This window comes from Apium graveolens, chromosome 6 (assembly GCF_009905375.1).
Source record: "Apium graveolens cultivar Ventura chromosome 6, ASM990537v1, whole genome shotgun sequence".
Taxonomy (NCBI): Eukaryota; Viridiplantae; Streptophyta; class Magnoliopsida; order Apiales; family Apiaceae; genus Apium; species Apium graveolens.
Genome location: NC_133652.1, coordinates 301890436 through 301906334, shown reverse-complemented (window position 1 = coordinate 301906334; position 15899 = coordinate 301890436).

Below are 15899 nucleotides of genomic sequence, written 5' to 3'. Positions count from 1 at the left end.
CCACACTATATAGTGCATAAGAAAATGAGTTTCGGAATAGATATTACGACTATACGTACCAAATAAGTGTATGTAAACGCTATTAGTTTTCGAAGAAAACGAACTTTGAAAAATGACCGTAATTACGACTTATTAAGGACTACGGGAATCACAATATAATTATGAGATTAAAATCCTAAGGATTTATATTCAATTAGGATAAATAAAAATATAAGGAATAGATACGAAAAGAATTACATTGCGAACCATTTACGAATAAGTATTGCGGAGAACGTTTAAGTAACCGAGCGAACGCGTAAACGATTAATTAAACGTAACGCACTAACTAAACCATGGTAAGGAAGTAACCATGGTTACTTCATCAAATAGTAAGCTAACCATAGGATGACCAAGCTAGCTAGCAAATAGTGTGCTAAGGAGCTAACCTTGTAGTTTATCTTGTAAGCTAGCAAGCTACAAAGATTTGTCCATGGATTTGGAGACAAGGAATAAACCTAAGCTATCCTAGGAAGAATAAAGATCAACTTGCAAAGATATCAAGTCACCTTCCAAGAAGCAACCTAGAATTCATCCAAGAGAAGCAACCAAGTGCTATAAATACCCCCCCCTCACAAAGCTCCCATTCGGCTATTTTGAAGAAAAAAGGGGAATTACAATTCAAAACTCCAAGCTCTAGTTCTTGTAAAATCCCACAATTATTTCCCAAGCCTCCTAGCAACTAAACTAAGGTAAGAAAAATCTTTCATCTCTTTTTATCAAGGTTTGATGGGTGGAATAAATTCAAGAAACTCACTAGTGAATAGTGTGAATAGTAACCTCTCTTTGGTTTCTTGATTTTAATGGTGGTTTTAGGTTCCAAAAATCATACCAAGCACTTCCAAGCCTCCACCATCCTCAAGAAAACATCTCAAAATTTTAATAAAGGTAATTTGGCCTAACTTTATTTAAGGTTCATGTTTAAGATCCATTTAGTGGGTGTTAGTAAACCTAGCTTACTAAGTGTTGTTGATGAAATCTTGATGATTAAGTTAAGTAGATTTAAGGTTGGTTGTTGTTGCCTCAAGAACATGATGTTCTTGAGAGGAGTTTGTGTGTTGATGATGATATGATGATTGTTGGTGGTTGTGTTGATAGTTAAGGATAAACGAAACCCCGATCGTAAACGTAACTTCGTTAAAACCAACAAACCCTAACTTTAAGTTTCTGCAGAAAGTATCGAAGTTGTAAACTGTATATTCTTGAGAAATAACCCTTTTTTTAAGATATACAATGTTATAAGGATCGTTTAGGCGCTTGAATCGCTTAATTCCGATTTACGGATCAAAATTTATGATCGTTTTAGTAAAAGTGTTTCACGCGACAAAAACTGCTACGAATCACGAACTTTGAAAATATAAAGGATAGACTTAAAAGTATTCATAAATCATGAAATTTTTTACAGAGAGTAACATATGCAGTTTCCTAACTGTCATAAAAATTTCAAGTGATAATAATGATTTCTCAATTTTATAAAAATGTCGGAGCCGAGACCGCGCGAGTAGAAACCGTAAGAATCCTTAAGCGCAGCCGACAACGATATTGATAATGAACTAAGATACTTAGGAAAATGAAGTGACCATAAAGTGTTTATGACTTAAAAGAAATGTTAAGGGTAGTATGAATTGAGAGGGTGTATAATGAGTAGCGTATGAGTGCGAGTTACCGTGAATTAGGACGGAACCTAACGAAATGAAATGTGTTTATGGTTATAGATTTCCAAGCGGAACCTAGAGCATCCTCCACCCCGAGATACCCAGGCAAGTTTACAAACCCAACTCCATTTTACTGTTGTGTTGTGAAAGGATTGTTTTACTATCATCGCATAAATACCATGTTTTCCATGATACGTAGTTGTTGAATTTTCGCATAATATAGCGATGTTGTATGATAAGTATATATCGTGAAATGATTATTTCGCTTTAAGCATGATGTATTGTATAAGACCGAGGGTCGGTCGGGGATTAAGATAAAACCCAGGAATCGTTTCGGAGATATTATAGGACGGTTATACGTCCATAGTGGTACGTTTTAAAGGGACTCATCGTCCACTTACGAAACATTAAAACACCTCGAACTTTTAAAACGATTTCCTAATGAGCATATTCCCTCAACTATATTTTATTGATTCGGATATTAAATATTATATACGTATTTCTTTATTATAGGAGTAGTATACTTCAACGTTTATTTATTTCAAACCCGATTAATCATTATAGATTATTAATTATGTAAACACAAACTAGTTGAGGAATACTATTTAAATAAATCTTTTAAAAGAATAACTCATTCGAGGTATGATGAATATCAATTATCATTTAATTATTTATAGACTACTATTTAATTAATGATTATTTATTTAAGAATTGTTATTGATTTAAAGATCATAGATCCTGATATACCTTCTGATTTAGAAGTATCATTCGAATAATTTCAGATCGTCGGTGAATATTATCCCGACTTATTATTATATTAAATATAGTTTCAAGAAGAAACTTTCCCCCTTATTAATTATCTGTTGACAACGGTCAACTCACATCCCTAGTACTTCCTCCGAAATTCTCGGAAGTACGTATATACATATATATACACTTATATTTTAAAAAGATAAACTATCTCTATCAACAAGCAAAACGCTTGGGGAACTTCGATGTGTTTCAAGTTCCCGAGATTGATAGAATTCTGTTGAAGGACAATGGAGGGGTAGACTCTGGTACTATGTGTGCTGGATGGGCTACCAAAGGTACCGCAGGCGAAGGTATTTTGTGTACTCAGGAACTTGTGAAGTATGTGTATACCCGAAAATGGGACACGTAGCCCGAATGCGGCCAGGGTGATACCCGAGAGATGGCGGTATTAGTCCTTTTACTAGTAAAGAAGGTTACTTTCCGTAGGATGACTGATCATCGTATGCGGTGGCTCCTGTGAGATGTCCAAAAATCTTCCAGTTGGAATTGATATGCAATACCGTAACCCAAGCCTAGGTGTTGGGATTACTATTAAGGTATTCGCAGGTTATAAAACCCCCTTAAAAGAATTGTTTTCATAAGAAGGTGTGGGACACCAAGAAATCTACTTTTAAATAATATATATATAATATATGATGTTATTATACAGTCATTTTCATACTGTACATTATTATGCTGAGCATCTTAGCTCACACTTGTTTTCTTAAATTGACACAACACAACAGTGAATCAAGATGCCTGCCATGAGAACCACAGCCAGGAAACAGGTAGGAAATGGCCAGCTGTTCCGTAGATTGTTTGGTGCAGTACCTCAGGTAGTCAGAATAAGCTGGATTAGTTTTCAGTTGTTTATAGTTCGACTTATTTATAAGTACGGTTTATGTAAAATAAGAAATAAGAAACGTATATTCAGCCGGCGGATTAACCTTACTTAAAGGTCACCCCTGGTAAGACTAATTACATTTGGGTTGTAATAAAATTTCTCTAGTAATGATGGTTTGTTTCCAAGACAATAACCTGTAGTGTGTGTGTGTTAAGTGTGGGGTCGTGAAGCGTGAGTATTTACATATTGTAGTGTGAGTTGTGTGAGTTTGGATAGCGTGGCTTCCGAGACTCCTGACCCCGGGTTTTGGGGCGCCACATCAGTTGTCCCAGCTTGGACAAAGATTTTTCATACCCAAGATTTTCCATCATGTTTTGAAGTACTGACTCTCCAACTTGTGAACTATAAGAACAGTTTTCTGGTAGATGCAATGCTTGTCGAACAGTGGACAAGGTTACCAAGTGCTCATCTTCTCCCTGTTGTAAAAATGATGCATGGGGACCCATTTTTACCACCATCATCATATACTCCAGAATTTGCTTGCCTGAGAGAATCTGTGGTTGGGTCAGAGCATACCCAATTTCAGTTCGAGATAGAAAGTCTTGAATGAAGTGAAGTTCTGAAGGTGCCTCGTCCTTGTTGAGAATAGACATGTAATTGTTGGGAACAAACTTGGCTCCATCATAGATAAGGTCCTTAGGTGCCATTTCTGTGAAAAATTAAGTGAAAAGTTGTGTGTGTATAAAATGTTTGAAAAAATGCCTGTGAGAAAATAGCTTCAGAGAATAATAGAGAGTGAGAGAGAATAAGAGAGAGTAGAAAGGAATAAAAGTAGGTAAAAGGTTGTAAAATCTTGTAACTCTGCTATTTATACTCTCCACGTGACAACGAATATATTTCTGAAGCAGAACAGACACCTTACACCTGGCAGCATGTAAACAGTCAAAACATTATTAGTGGGCACGGTAAACGTGCAGTAATTATTGCTCACATATGGTTACCAAAACAAACACGCAACCCATTAACCAAATGATTATCACCGTTTTTATCTCACTTAATTATTTTTTGATAAATATGACCGTTACAGTAAAAACTACAAAATAAGTCAAGTAAATAAATAATGCCACGTAAGCATCAGGATTTGCATCAGAACTTGACTATTATCAGAATTTAACGGTCATCAGAACATGGCTCCTGTACTAAAAAAATGAATGACTGTTTCTGTGTTTCTTCACACAAATACTGACTGGTTTCTTCAGAGTTTAATCATCAGAACTTGTTCTCAGAATTGATGCAAATAATACTTAACTGTTTGTCGGAAACAACTTAATCACCACAGTAATTTTCATCATTCATATGGAGTGATAGTGTGTGTATGTGCAAATGATCAGATAAAGATTAAAGTCTGATAAACTTCAGTATATCTTAGAAATAAGGCATAACTAAGAAAAGTGCTTAAAATCTGTCTTGAATTGTGAAGTCTACTATAGAATAAAGTTATGCAAGAATCAATCTCAATGTTTGTGCTCATTTTATGCATCTTTTGAAATTCTTTTGACAATGGCTTCTCAGTGTAAGTGAGTTACAACTGCCTTCAGAATTTATGTTGTTATCAGAATATTTCTCCAGTAATCAGAGAATGTGAAAAGTCACCAAGAAAAATTAATTTGCTTTTCTAATGCATATTACTTAATACCAGCAATGCACTTGGATCTTCCCTTTCACATATTTACTCTAGATCTCAAAGGAGTACCTGATTTCAATTTTTCTTTTCTTTTATTTTCTTCAGATAAGTGAGGCTTATCAAGCATGTAGTTCATCCTTAAGATTTACTGACATCAGAATTTGACAGATAGGAAGCAATAATCTAGTTTGTGACTTAGTAATAAGATACAAGGAGTAAATTTGACTAAGACCAAAATCAGAGTTTGCTTGTGTTATGGATTTCCACATAAATAACTAATTCAAACATGGGATACATAGTTTGCTAAAGACTACTAAGTCAGCATCTAACACGATAATCCTCATTAGATTGAATAGTCACAGAACATTCAAAACACTTTCAGAGTTTATAGAATCACATCAGATAACAAGCAATGTTTAATACATTACAATTTAAGCACAGATTACATTGAGATAAAAAATCTGTAAACACTGATCATAAAGTCTGATGTATGAGAATAAAAACTAAACAGATTTTGAGAAAGAACCTGAAACCATTCCAAGTTCATTTACCAGTCTTGTAAAAGTAGCTTCACATAGTGGTTTTGTGAAGATATCTGCTAGTTGTTGATCTGTTGGAACAAAATACAATTCCACTGTACCTTCCATCACATGTTCCCTTATGAAATGGTACCTAATGATGATGTGATTTGTCATTGAGTGTTGAACTGGATTTCCTGTCATAGCAATAGCACTTTGATTATCACAGTAAATGGGTATTTTAGAAAATTCTAACCCATAATCCAGTAACTGATTCTTCATCCAAAGAATATGTGCACAAAAGCTTCCTGCAGCAATATATTCTGCTTCTGCAGTTGATGTGGAAATTGATTTATGTTTCTTGCTAAACCAAGAAACCAATCCGCCTCTAAGAAATTGGCAGGTTCCACTAGTGCTTTTCCTGTCTATTTTGCATCCTACAAAATCTGCATCTGAGTAACCTATTAGCTTAAAATCTGATTCCCTAGGATACCACAATCCTAGATCAGCTGTACCCTTGAGGTACTTGAAAATTCTTTTCATATCTATTAGATGAGGTTCTCTTGGATCAGCCTGAAATCTTGCACAAAGACAGGTAACATACATGATATCTGGTCTACTTGTAGTTAAATAGAGTAAAAAGCCAATCATACCTCTGTAGTTAGTAATATCTATTGATGCTCCAGTATCTTTATCTAACTTGGTGGCTGTGGCCATGGGAGTGGATGCAGTTGAACTGTCCTGCATTCCAAATTTCTTGAGTAAATTTCTTGTGTACTTGGATTGATTTATGAAAGTACCTTCTTCAGTTTGCTTGACTTGAAGTCCCGAAAAATAGCTAAGTTCTCCCATCATACTCATTTGATATCTTGACTGCATTAACTTGGAAAATCTTTCACACCATTTTGTATTTGTAGAGCCAAAGATGATATCATCCACATATATCTATACCAAAAGTAAGTCCTTTCCATGGTTGAGGTAGAATAAAGTCTTGTCAATTGTGCCTCTGTGAAATCCACTTTCAAGAAGAAATTGAGTCAGAGTCTCATACCATGCTCTAGGAGCTTGCTTAAGGCCATAAAGTGCTTTATCAAGCCTGTAGACATGATTTGGAAATTTTGGATCTACAAAGCCCGGAGGTTGTTCAATATATACCTCTTCTTCCAATTCTCCATTGAGAAAAGCACTTTTCACATCCATTTGAAAGACTTTGAACTTCTTGTGAGCAGCATAAGCCAAAATGATTCTTATGGCTTCCAATCTAGTAATTGGAGCAAATGTTTCATCATAGTCAATACCCTCCCGTTGAGATTAACTTTTAGCAACCAGCCTTGCTTTATTTCTTGTAATTATGTCATCACTGTCAGTTTTGTTTCTGAACACCCATTTTGTGCCAACAATGGATCTGTTCTTTGGTCTTGGCACTAGGGTCCAGACTTAATTTCTTTCAAATTCATTTAACTCTTTCTGCACTGCTTGCACCCAATCAGCATCTTGAAGAGTTTCTTCCACTTTCTTTGGTTCAATCTGAGATAGAAAGGAATGATAGAGACATTCATTTGATGTTATTGTTCTAGTTCTGACACCTGCTTCAGGATCTCCAATTATTAAGTCAGGTGTATGTGATTTAGTCCACTTCCTTGCAGATGGAAGTTGATCTCTAGAACTGGATCCTCCCCCATAATCCATGCTGTATCCATCAGCATTTTCTGATGCTCCCCCTGAAGTTATGCTCTCCGAGATTCCAGAATTTGAGTTGGATCCTTCAGGAATTGAAGAATTAGAGTTTCCAGAATTAACAAAATTTGGCTCATCAGAACTTGATGAATCAGAACTTAAAGAGCCAGTGACTGGTTCTGATGTTTCTTTAGAATCTTGAGATGTGGTATGATCATCAGCTTGCTCCCCCTGAACAGGTGCATTTTCCTTTGGAGCAATTACCACAGTTTAAATGACATCAGAATTTAACCCGTTAAAACTTACAGGATCAGGATTTAGGTCATCAGAATTTACAGAATCAGAATTTACATCTTCATTTTCAAATCTCAGCTGATCATGATCATTGAAATCTTCAAGTCTAGTAATCTTTTTATCTTCAAAAGATACATTGATAAATTCCATGATAACCCATGTTCTTAAATTGTGGACTCTGAAGGCTTTTGTGGAAAGTGGATATCCAACAAAAAATTTTAACAGCTGTTTAGGATGAGTCTTAAGAACAAACACTTGCATCCAAATACATGAAAGTGTTTCAGATTTGGCTTCTTTTTCTTTACCATCTCATATGGTGTTTTTCCATGCTTCTTTATGAGTGTAGCATTCTGTGTAAAACAAGCAGTCTGCACAGCTTCAACCCAAAAGTAGGTTGGCAGCTTTGCTTCATCACAGATAGTTCGTGTAGCTTCAATGAGAGTCCTATTCTTTCTTTCTACAACTCCATTCTGCTGTGGAGTTCCAGGTGCAGAAAATTCCTTCTTTATTCCTTGCTCTTTGCAGAACTCTTCCATGATTGAATTCTTGAACTCAGTGCCATTATCACTTATTATTTTAACAGAATCTTTGACTAACTTATCGAGCTGGCTAACATGATCAGTTAAAGTATATGCAGTTTCATTCTTCTTGTGCAAGAAATACACCCAAGTGTATCTTGTGAACTCATCCACTATAACCATAGCATATTTCTTCTTTGCAATAGACATGACATTGACTGGACCAAATAGATCAACATGCAGTAAGTGATAAGGCTCAAGAATTGAGGATTCAGTTTTGCTCTTGAATGAAGATTTTCTTTATTTTGCCTTTTGACATGAGTCACAAAGGCCATCAGGAGCAAATATTGATTTTGGTAGTCCTCTCACAAGATCTTTCTTTACTAGCTCATTTATGTTGTTGAAATTTAAATGAGAAAGTCTCTTATGCCAATTCTATCTTTCTTCAATTGATGCTCTGCTTAACGGACAGATTGCAGAACCATCAGAATTTGTTGAAAGTCTGGCTTCATATATGTTACCATGTCTGTAACCTTTCAGAACCACTTTGCCTGTAGAATTACTTACAACTTCACAGTATTCTTCAAAGAAATCCACATGATAACCTCTGTCACAGATTTGACTCACACTTAGCAGATTGTGTTTAAGTCCTGAGACAAGAGCTACTGTTTCAATTATGACATTCCCAAGATTGATATTGCCATATCCCAGAGTCTTTTCCATGTTGCCATCTCCATAAGAAACTCCTGGGCCAGCTTTCTCCATAAAGTCTGATAGCAGGGCTTTATTTCCAGTCATATGTCTTGAACATTCACTGTCCAGAACCAGGATGTTTTTCCTGTTGCCCTGCAATCGCAAAGACCACTATTGGTTAGTTTTAAGGACCCAGACTTGCTTGGATTCTTTGGCCTTATTAAGTTTGTTAGCATTTGCAACGGATTTAGTTTTAGAGTTTATGCTAACATGCTTTTTATCAGACTTTTCATCAGAATTTACACTAGAAGAAATTACACTAACTTTTTTTAAAGAAGGTTTTATTTCATAATAATCATAGTACAAACTATGATATTCCTTACAAGTATAAATAGAATGCCATAAACTACCACAATAAAAACAAGGATTTTGTGGTTTAAACCTAACAGACTGACTCTTAACTCCTGATTTAGGAGGTAAAGAGTTTATATCTTTATTTTTCCTGTAAAAAGAAACAAGATGGTTAGAGTTTCCATAATTATAGCATTTCTTTCTAGGAGCAATAGGAACATGCATATAGTTATTACTTTTATTCACACCTTCCTTTCCATTCCTATTTTCCTAGCTTTCTTCACCTTGTTCACATTTTTAATCTCTTTCAGCTTATACTTAAGTTGCTTCTTTGTCATTAAGCCAATGTTTACTACAGCTGGTTTATCCTGTTTTAATTTGTCAGAATTTGACTTTTCTTTGATTTCTGTTTTAGAGTCTTTCATCTTTTTAGATTTTGACTTGTTTGAATTTGACATAAACTTGACAGGATTAACTTTAGGCTTTTCAACTTTCTTGGTAAAGTTTGGTTTAGATGACACAGTTTCCTTTTCTTCTTTATCATCTAGGTAACCTAGTCCTTCTTTCCAATTTCCATTTTCTAAAATTTTCTGAGTTGTTCTTCCAGAGTTAGTCCAAGTTTTGATTATCTCCTTTTCCTTTTCCAGTTCAGATTTAAGAGATTTATTCAATTTTAGCAGTTCATCTTTAACATACAAAGCCTCATCTCTTTCTTTCTGAGTTTGATGAAATATAACTAACTCTTTTTCTAAGTAGTCATTTCTGTTTCTAAAAGCAAGACTTTCAGATTTTAATCTTTCATTTTCTAAAGTCTGATCTCTAAAACTAATGAACATGTTTTTAAGATATAATCTTAGCTCAGAAATATCATCAGTATGAAAAGCAAGAGTTGAATGAGGTACCTTCAATTCAGCAGTTTCAGAACTGCTATCAGCATTTGCCATCAAAGCATAGTTCACCTCTTCTTCAAAATCTGAAGTGTCTTCCCAGTTTTTCTTCTTTGTGATAAGTGCTTGGCCTTTATCACCTTTTCCTTTCTTACAGTCAGGAGAGATGTGGCCTCTTTCACCACAATTGTAGCATTTGACTTTTGAGTTGTCTCCTCTGTCAGACTTTCCTCCTTTGCCTTCAGTCTTTCTGAACCCTTTCTTTTCAGAACTTCCACCTTTCCTGGAAAACTTCTTACCCTTTCTGAATTTCTTGTAGGCTATCTTTATGATACCCTTCACCATAAGAGCACACAGTTGCATCATCTCTGCATCAATATCCACTTCAGATAAATTTTCAGATTCCGAATCATCATCATCAGAATATGATGACTCTGAATCAGACTGTATGATGAGAATCTTTCCTTTGCCCCTCTTTGAGACAACCACTTTAGGAGATTCCTCCTCAGCTTTAAGTGCAACTGTCTTTGACTTTCTTCCATGCCTTTTGCTCATTTGATCCATCTCAAGTTCATGAGTCTTGAGCATACCATAAATTTCATCAAGAGTAGTTTCAGTAAGGTCATAGTTGTCTCTTATGGTAGTAGACTTCAAATCCCAATTTTCAGGAAGAGCTAAAAGGAATTTTAGATTTGAATCTTCAAGATCATATTCCTTGTCCACCAGTGACAAATCATTCAAGAGTTTGGAAAATCTAACATATAAATCAGTTAGTGACTCATCAAATTTTGAGTCAAAGTGCTCATACTCCTGTGTGAGTATTGTTTTCCTGTTCTTTTTTATGGCTTTAGTTCCCTGGCATCTTGTCTCCAAAGCATCCCATATTTCCTTTGCAGTCTTGCATCCAATTACCCTGTTTGACATGACATTGTCAATTGCACTATGAAGTAAATGCCTTACACTTGCATCCTTGGCAATATATGAGATGTCTTCAGGTGTGTAATCACCTTTCTCCTTTGGTATGGTATTTACTGGTTAATCAGCAACTGCAACAGAAAGCTTGGTAGGCTTATATGGTCCATCATTAATTATATGAAGGTATTATGGATCTGTGGCTTCCAGAAACATAGCCATCTTTACCTTCCATATAGGATACTCAGATGCTCTCAGTATGGGAACCCTAATACTCTCATATCGACTGTGGGTTTGATTGTTTTGGGTATCTTGAGTTTTGGTGGGCTTAGGTGGAGTTTGTGTTTCATCAGATATGATTGTAAACTGGATCTCACTGTTTGTATATCAACAGAGAAGCTCTGATACCACTTGTTAGGTTACACAACACTATAGAAGGGGGTTGAATATAGTTTTTATACAATCAAATCGATTTAGAACACACGTATGTAATAGTAATCAAGTTTATTCAATATAATAAGCTCTGTTACAAAGTAGGTTAAACTACTCTATCAGTGATGAACAATATCACTAAGAGCTGCTAGGGTTACAATGAATAATCTTCCTTGTGAATGATAACACATATAGTGTAAACCCTAAGCTGTGTTTATATAGTACACAGTTACAAGATATCGTCTAATTGATATGGAATATAATTCTGTCTCCTAAAATATATCAATCAGATATAATCTTTTTACAAGTCTTCTAATATTCCAACTCTAAAGCATATCTTCCAGTGTTTTAGTCATGATCCTCTCCTGTAAATCAGCTGCATTCCTTATCTGAAGTAACCGCACTTAAGTCCTAATATATATCCTGATGGCCTTAAGTTCTGATATAAGTTTTGACTTCAGTAAGTTTTGATTTCCAGTAAGTCCTGATAAGTCCTGATATTAAGTTCTGAAACTAAACACAACAGTTTAGACATGACATCACAAATATATCTAACATGTTATGATGAAAAATAACTTCAAATCCAACAACTCTATGGAATACTCTATGACAAGGCACCTTGACACCAGGTATCATTTATTTTGAGAGCATGTATTTTAGTCAAAAAGTTACTTGCAGAAACATTTATTAAATCACTTGATAAAGTTAATTTTTTAAGACTAGTTTGATAATGTGGGATACCATTCATTACATTTTAGTTGGAAAGCCTATCTGTAAGGAATTCTTATATAAGTTCACAAGTATTAAATCTTCAATATTTAAAGGACTTGTGAATTTATCAGTGATCCAGTACCTCGTACTTAGTGATACTATCTTGATTATCATAATTACAACGTCATGTACATTTATGGTTCATCACTATTCTTCGTAAGGGGATAAGTTGTTTTCAAAAAGGGGAGTATCATTGGTTTTTATCTGCGGATCCTACTGTACGGGAGAGGTGGTAAACGAAGGTGATCTCCTTTAAGCAGTTGATTCTCATAGAGGGAGAAGCAAGAGAGATATGTGCTTCAATAGGAAATGTGGTTGTACAAAAGAAGCTGCTGATGATTACTTCAAGACTGAGAAGAATTATCCGGCAGAGATTTGAAGAACTAATAAAATGAAGATGAGACTACTTGAATATCAGTTCAGTGCTAGAGGAACAAACATCTTTCACTTCAGTTACTCAAGAAATCTTAAAATGCAGAATTTGATCCAGAAAACCAGTAGCATTATTTACGAATCCTGGTACTTTATTTTTTTTAGTTGTTAGTTGAGTTATCTTCTCTATTAATTTGTTTGTTAGGTTTAACAATCAAATAGGGGGAGATTGAGATTGTGAAGTTGTATGAATAGTAGACGTGATAACTCAATACTAGAACAGAACAGGTGAATAATACTACGTCTACACAAGAAATCAGGAATATAAACTCGTATATGGGTCTGCTAGTCGACTTCTTAATCCTAAAGAGATGGTGAAAAAATCTGAAGGTTGGAAGATAATCTTTGGCATGGCAGCAAGCCAAAAACCAACTAATCCACTTCACAGAATTCATGGATAACTATGTGAAGGGAATCCCATACACATCCCGACAAAGGGATTTTGTGAAATGATATAGCCCTAGGCGCATACCCCGGAGATGCTCTAAAGGTATCCCGATATAGCCCCCATCGGTCTGTGATAAACCCTCTCATTTTCCTCGGGCCACCGCCATTCGTACTCATCCTCGATGTTAAAGGCAAGCCTAAGGGCACTATCCACCTCCACGTCAGTATATTTTCCCCAATATCCTTATGTACAGGCCCGCATTCATACCGGGTCCCCGGGGCGTTGTAAAATAGCCTGTCCATGGTCGCCTCATCGTAAGGCTCTCTACCATCTAAACCCTCCGGGGCCCTATACACCTCAGGTAGGTCTCTATAATAAAAGTCCAAAGGCTTGGGGTCTCTCCTACATTGGACGAAATAATGGTTCACGTCATCCCAGGACCCATCTGGATTGGACAAAGTACCTCCGGGGCCTAAAACTAAGGTTTTGGCCAGAACCTGAACTGGTCTCTCCGCTCGGGAAGGCATTTCTAAAGAAATGTTACCGGAAGAAGAAGAAGGGAGATTTGAAAACAATTCTCCTAAACACTCAGGGCTATCCGGATACCGAATTCTAAGGTTAGCTGTCTGCTCAAATCTCCTACCTTGCATAAACTATAAATTTATATATACGCACCTCGGAGTCAATGCAACACCCGAACCCAAACACAAAAACAAAACAAAAAATGAGACAAATTCAGAAACACATTTTACAAAAATCAAAGATCAAAAGCAAGATCTACGCAATATACATACAATTTTAACCAGAAACATAAACCAAGAACAGACCCCGGGCTCGATAACATTTTACACAACAAAAAAACTCTTTTACCGCATACAAATCAAACAAAAACAACTCCCTCTACACAAATTAGACACAAAACCACTGCAGAAACCATACAAAACCCACGCAACTATACAGATTCAAGTTCAAAATGATAAAACAGTTACAAAACTCGAACAAAATAAAAGGATAGTGGTGAAATAAGAACTCGCATAAAACAATGGCATGCATGGCGAAAAAATGACAGGAAACGATAAGAAAAGATCGAAGAATAAAGATACTTACAAGTATAAGGAAGAAATATAGAGGCTTGAGGAAGAAAAGCTCTGAAAATCTCCAAAATAAATCTCTGTTTTGCTCTCTTTTTTATCTCGACTGAATGTTTGTGTAAAAAGAAAGAAGAGAATAGAAGGAGGGTATTTATAGAATAAGAAATAAGAGTTGAACAGTTTTTACAATAAAGAGGGGACAACGTGGCCACGTGGCGACCCTTGATTGGCTCTCACGAATTAACTGCCAGGGCAATTATTACGAAGCTGTAACTTCTCATAATTACCCCAAAGGTAATCATGGAACGACACACCTTTCCATAAAAAAGGGGGGAAGAAACATCTCATATGCTCAATTATACTATATACATACACGTATATATCTGTGATTCCGGCTGGAAACCCAACAGACTTTTGACATTCCGGATTTTCAGCATCTACTTTTCAGAGTCTAGTCAAATCAAGGACATCATGTCCTTATCCATCCAACCTCATCCAAAATTCAAATTTCAAATCAAAGAAAATAAGTAAGTCAACCCCGGAGTCTTATTCCCATTAGACCCCGGGGCTAGGGGCAACAAATCAAAGAACCCCCAAAAATCTTTTAAGTAGTTCAAGGAAACCCACCTTGGACTCGAATTAAAGAGACTAAACAACTCAACCCCTGAGTCTTATGCCCATTAGACCCCGGGGCTAGGGGCAACAAATCCAAGAAAACCCCAAAAATCTTTTAAGTAGTTCAAGGAAACCCACCTTGGACTCATATCAAAGAAACTAAGTAAGTCAACCCCGGAGTCTTATGCCCATCAGACCCCGAGGTTAGGGGCAACAAATCAAAGAAAACCCTAAAAATCTTCTAAGTAGTTCAAGGAAACCCACCTTGGACTTAAATCAAAAAGACTAAGCAGTCAATCCCGGAGTCTTATGCCTATTAGACCCCATGGTTAGGGAACAACAAACCGAAGTAAACCGCAAAAAAAATAATTTAGGTCATTTTGATGCAACAATAAATAATCTACTCCCCCATCCGGGTAAACCCGCATAAGGGAGTGGGAGGCAAATGATAGCCCATAATGGTACATGCCCGGTAATAAGAGCCCAGGGCCCAGTAAGAAGAGTACAAGGTCCGTTTAGCAATAACCCTTGATGACCCCAGGACATGTGGCAATATCACGACCGTCCAGGTGGCCCGAATCCATAACCTTCCAATGGTCCGGATCCAGAGTACTTTAACTCATCACAAACGTCCACGCGTCTTTCAGTCCAAGAACTCACCTGCGGTCCAGATCAAAGGTACCAACCCCTAAACCCTAATGGGAATCCTGTAAAAGGCTGAACAAAAGGTGTATTAGGGGTTACTTCCTCTTTACAATATACACACATATACACACACCCCATACATTCGTGTAATTCCTTTTTTGCCCTCCTTCTCTGATACCCTTTCTCATTCTCACACTGGAGGTGCCGCGAGGATGCCACCTCCTCCGATTCTGTTTTGCAGGAGCCCAACCTATAGCTACACCACACGTCGCCATCATTTATGTCCAAATGGAGTTTGAGTCCGGGTAGAGCACGGAGAGGGCCCCGGGGTGATCTGGAATTATCAAATGGAGAAAAAAGTTAAACTGGTGTGTATAATTGTGGGAATTTCTGGAGCTTTAGCAACTGCAACACGCTTTGCAGCAGAGGCCAAAAGAGTTAAGGTGACTTCTCATTTTTCATTTTATAAATTAATTTTATCAACATTTAAACAATTGTTTTGTTATAACTTAATCTTTTACATATGTTTGTTTACATAAATGTACAAAACTAGATGTTTTCATTTTCATAAAGTTATATTGAGGATTTCTAAAATATAGGTGAATTATTGTGATTTGGGGTTAAATTCTATTTGTGAATTGATATTATTACCTTGAATTTGATA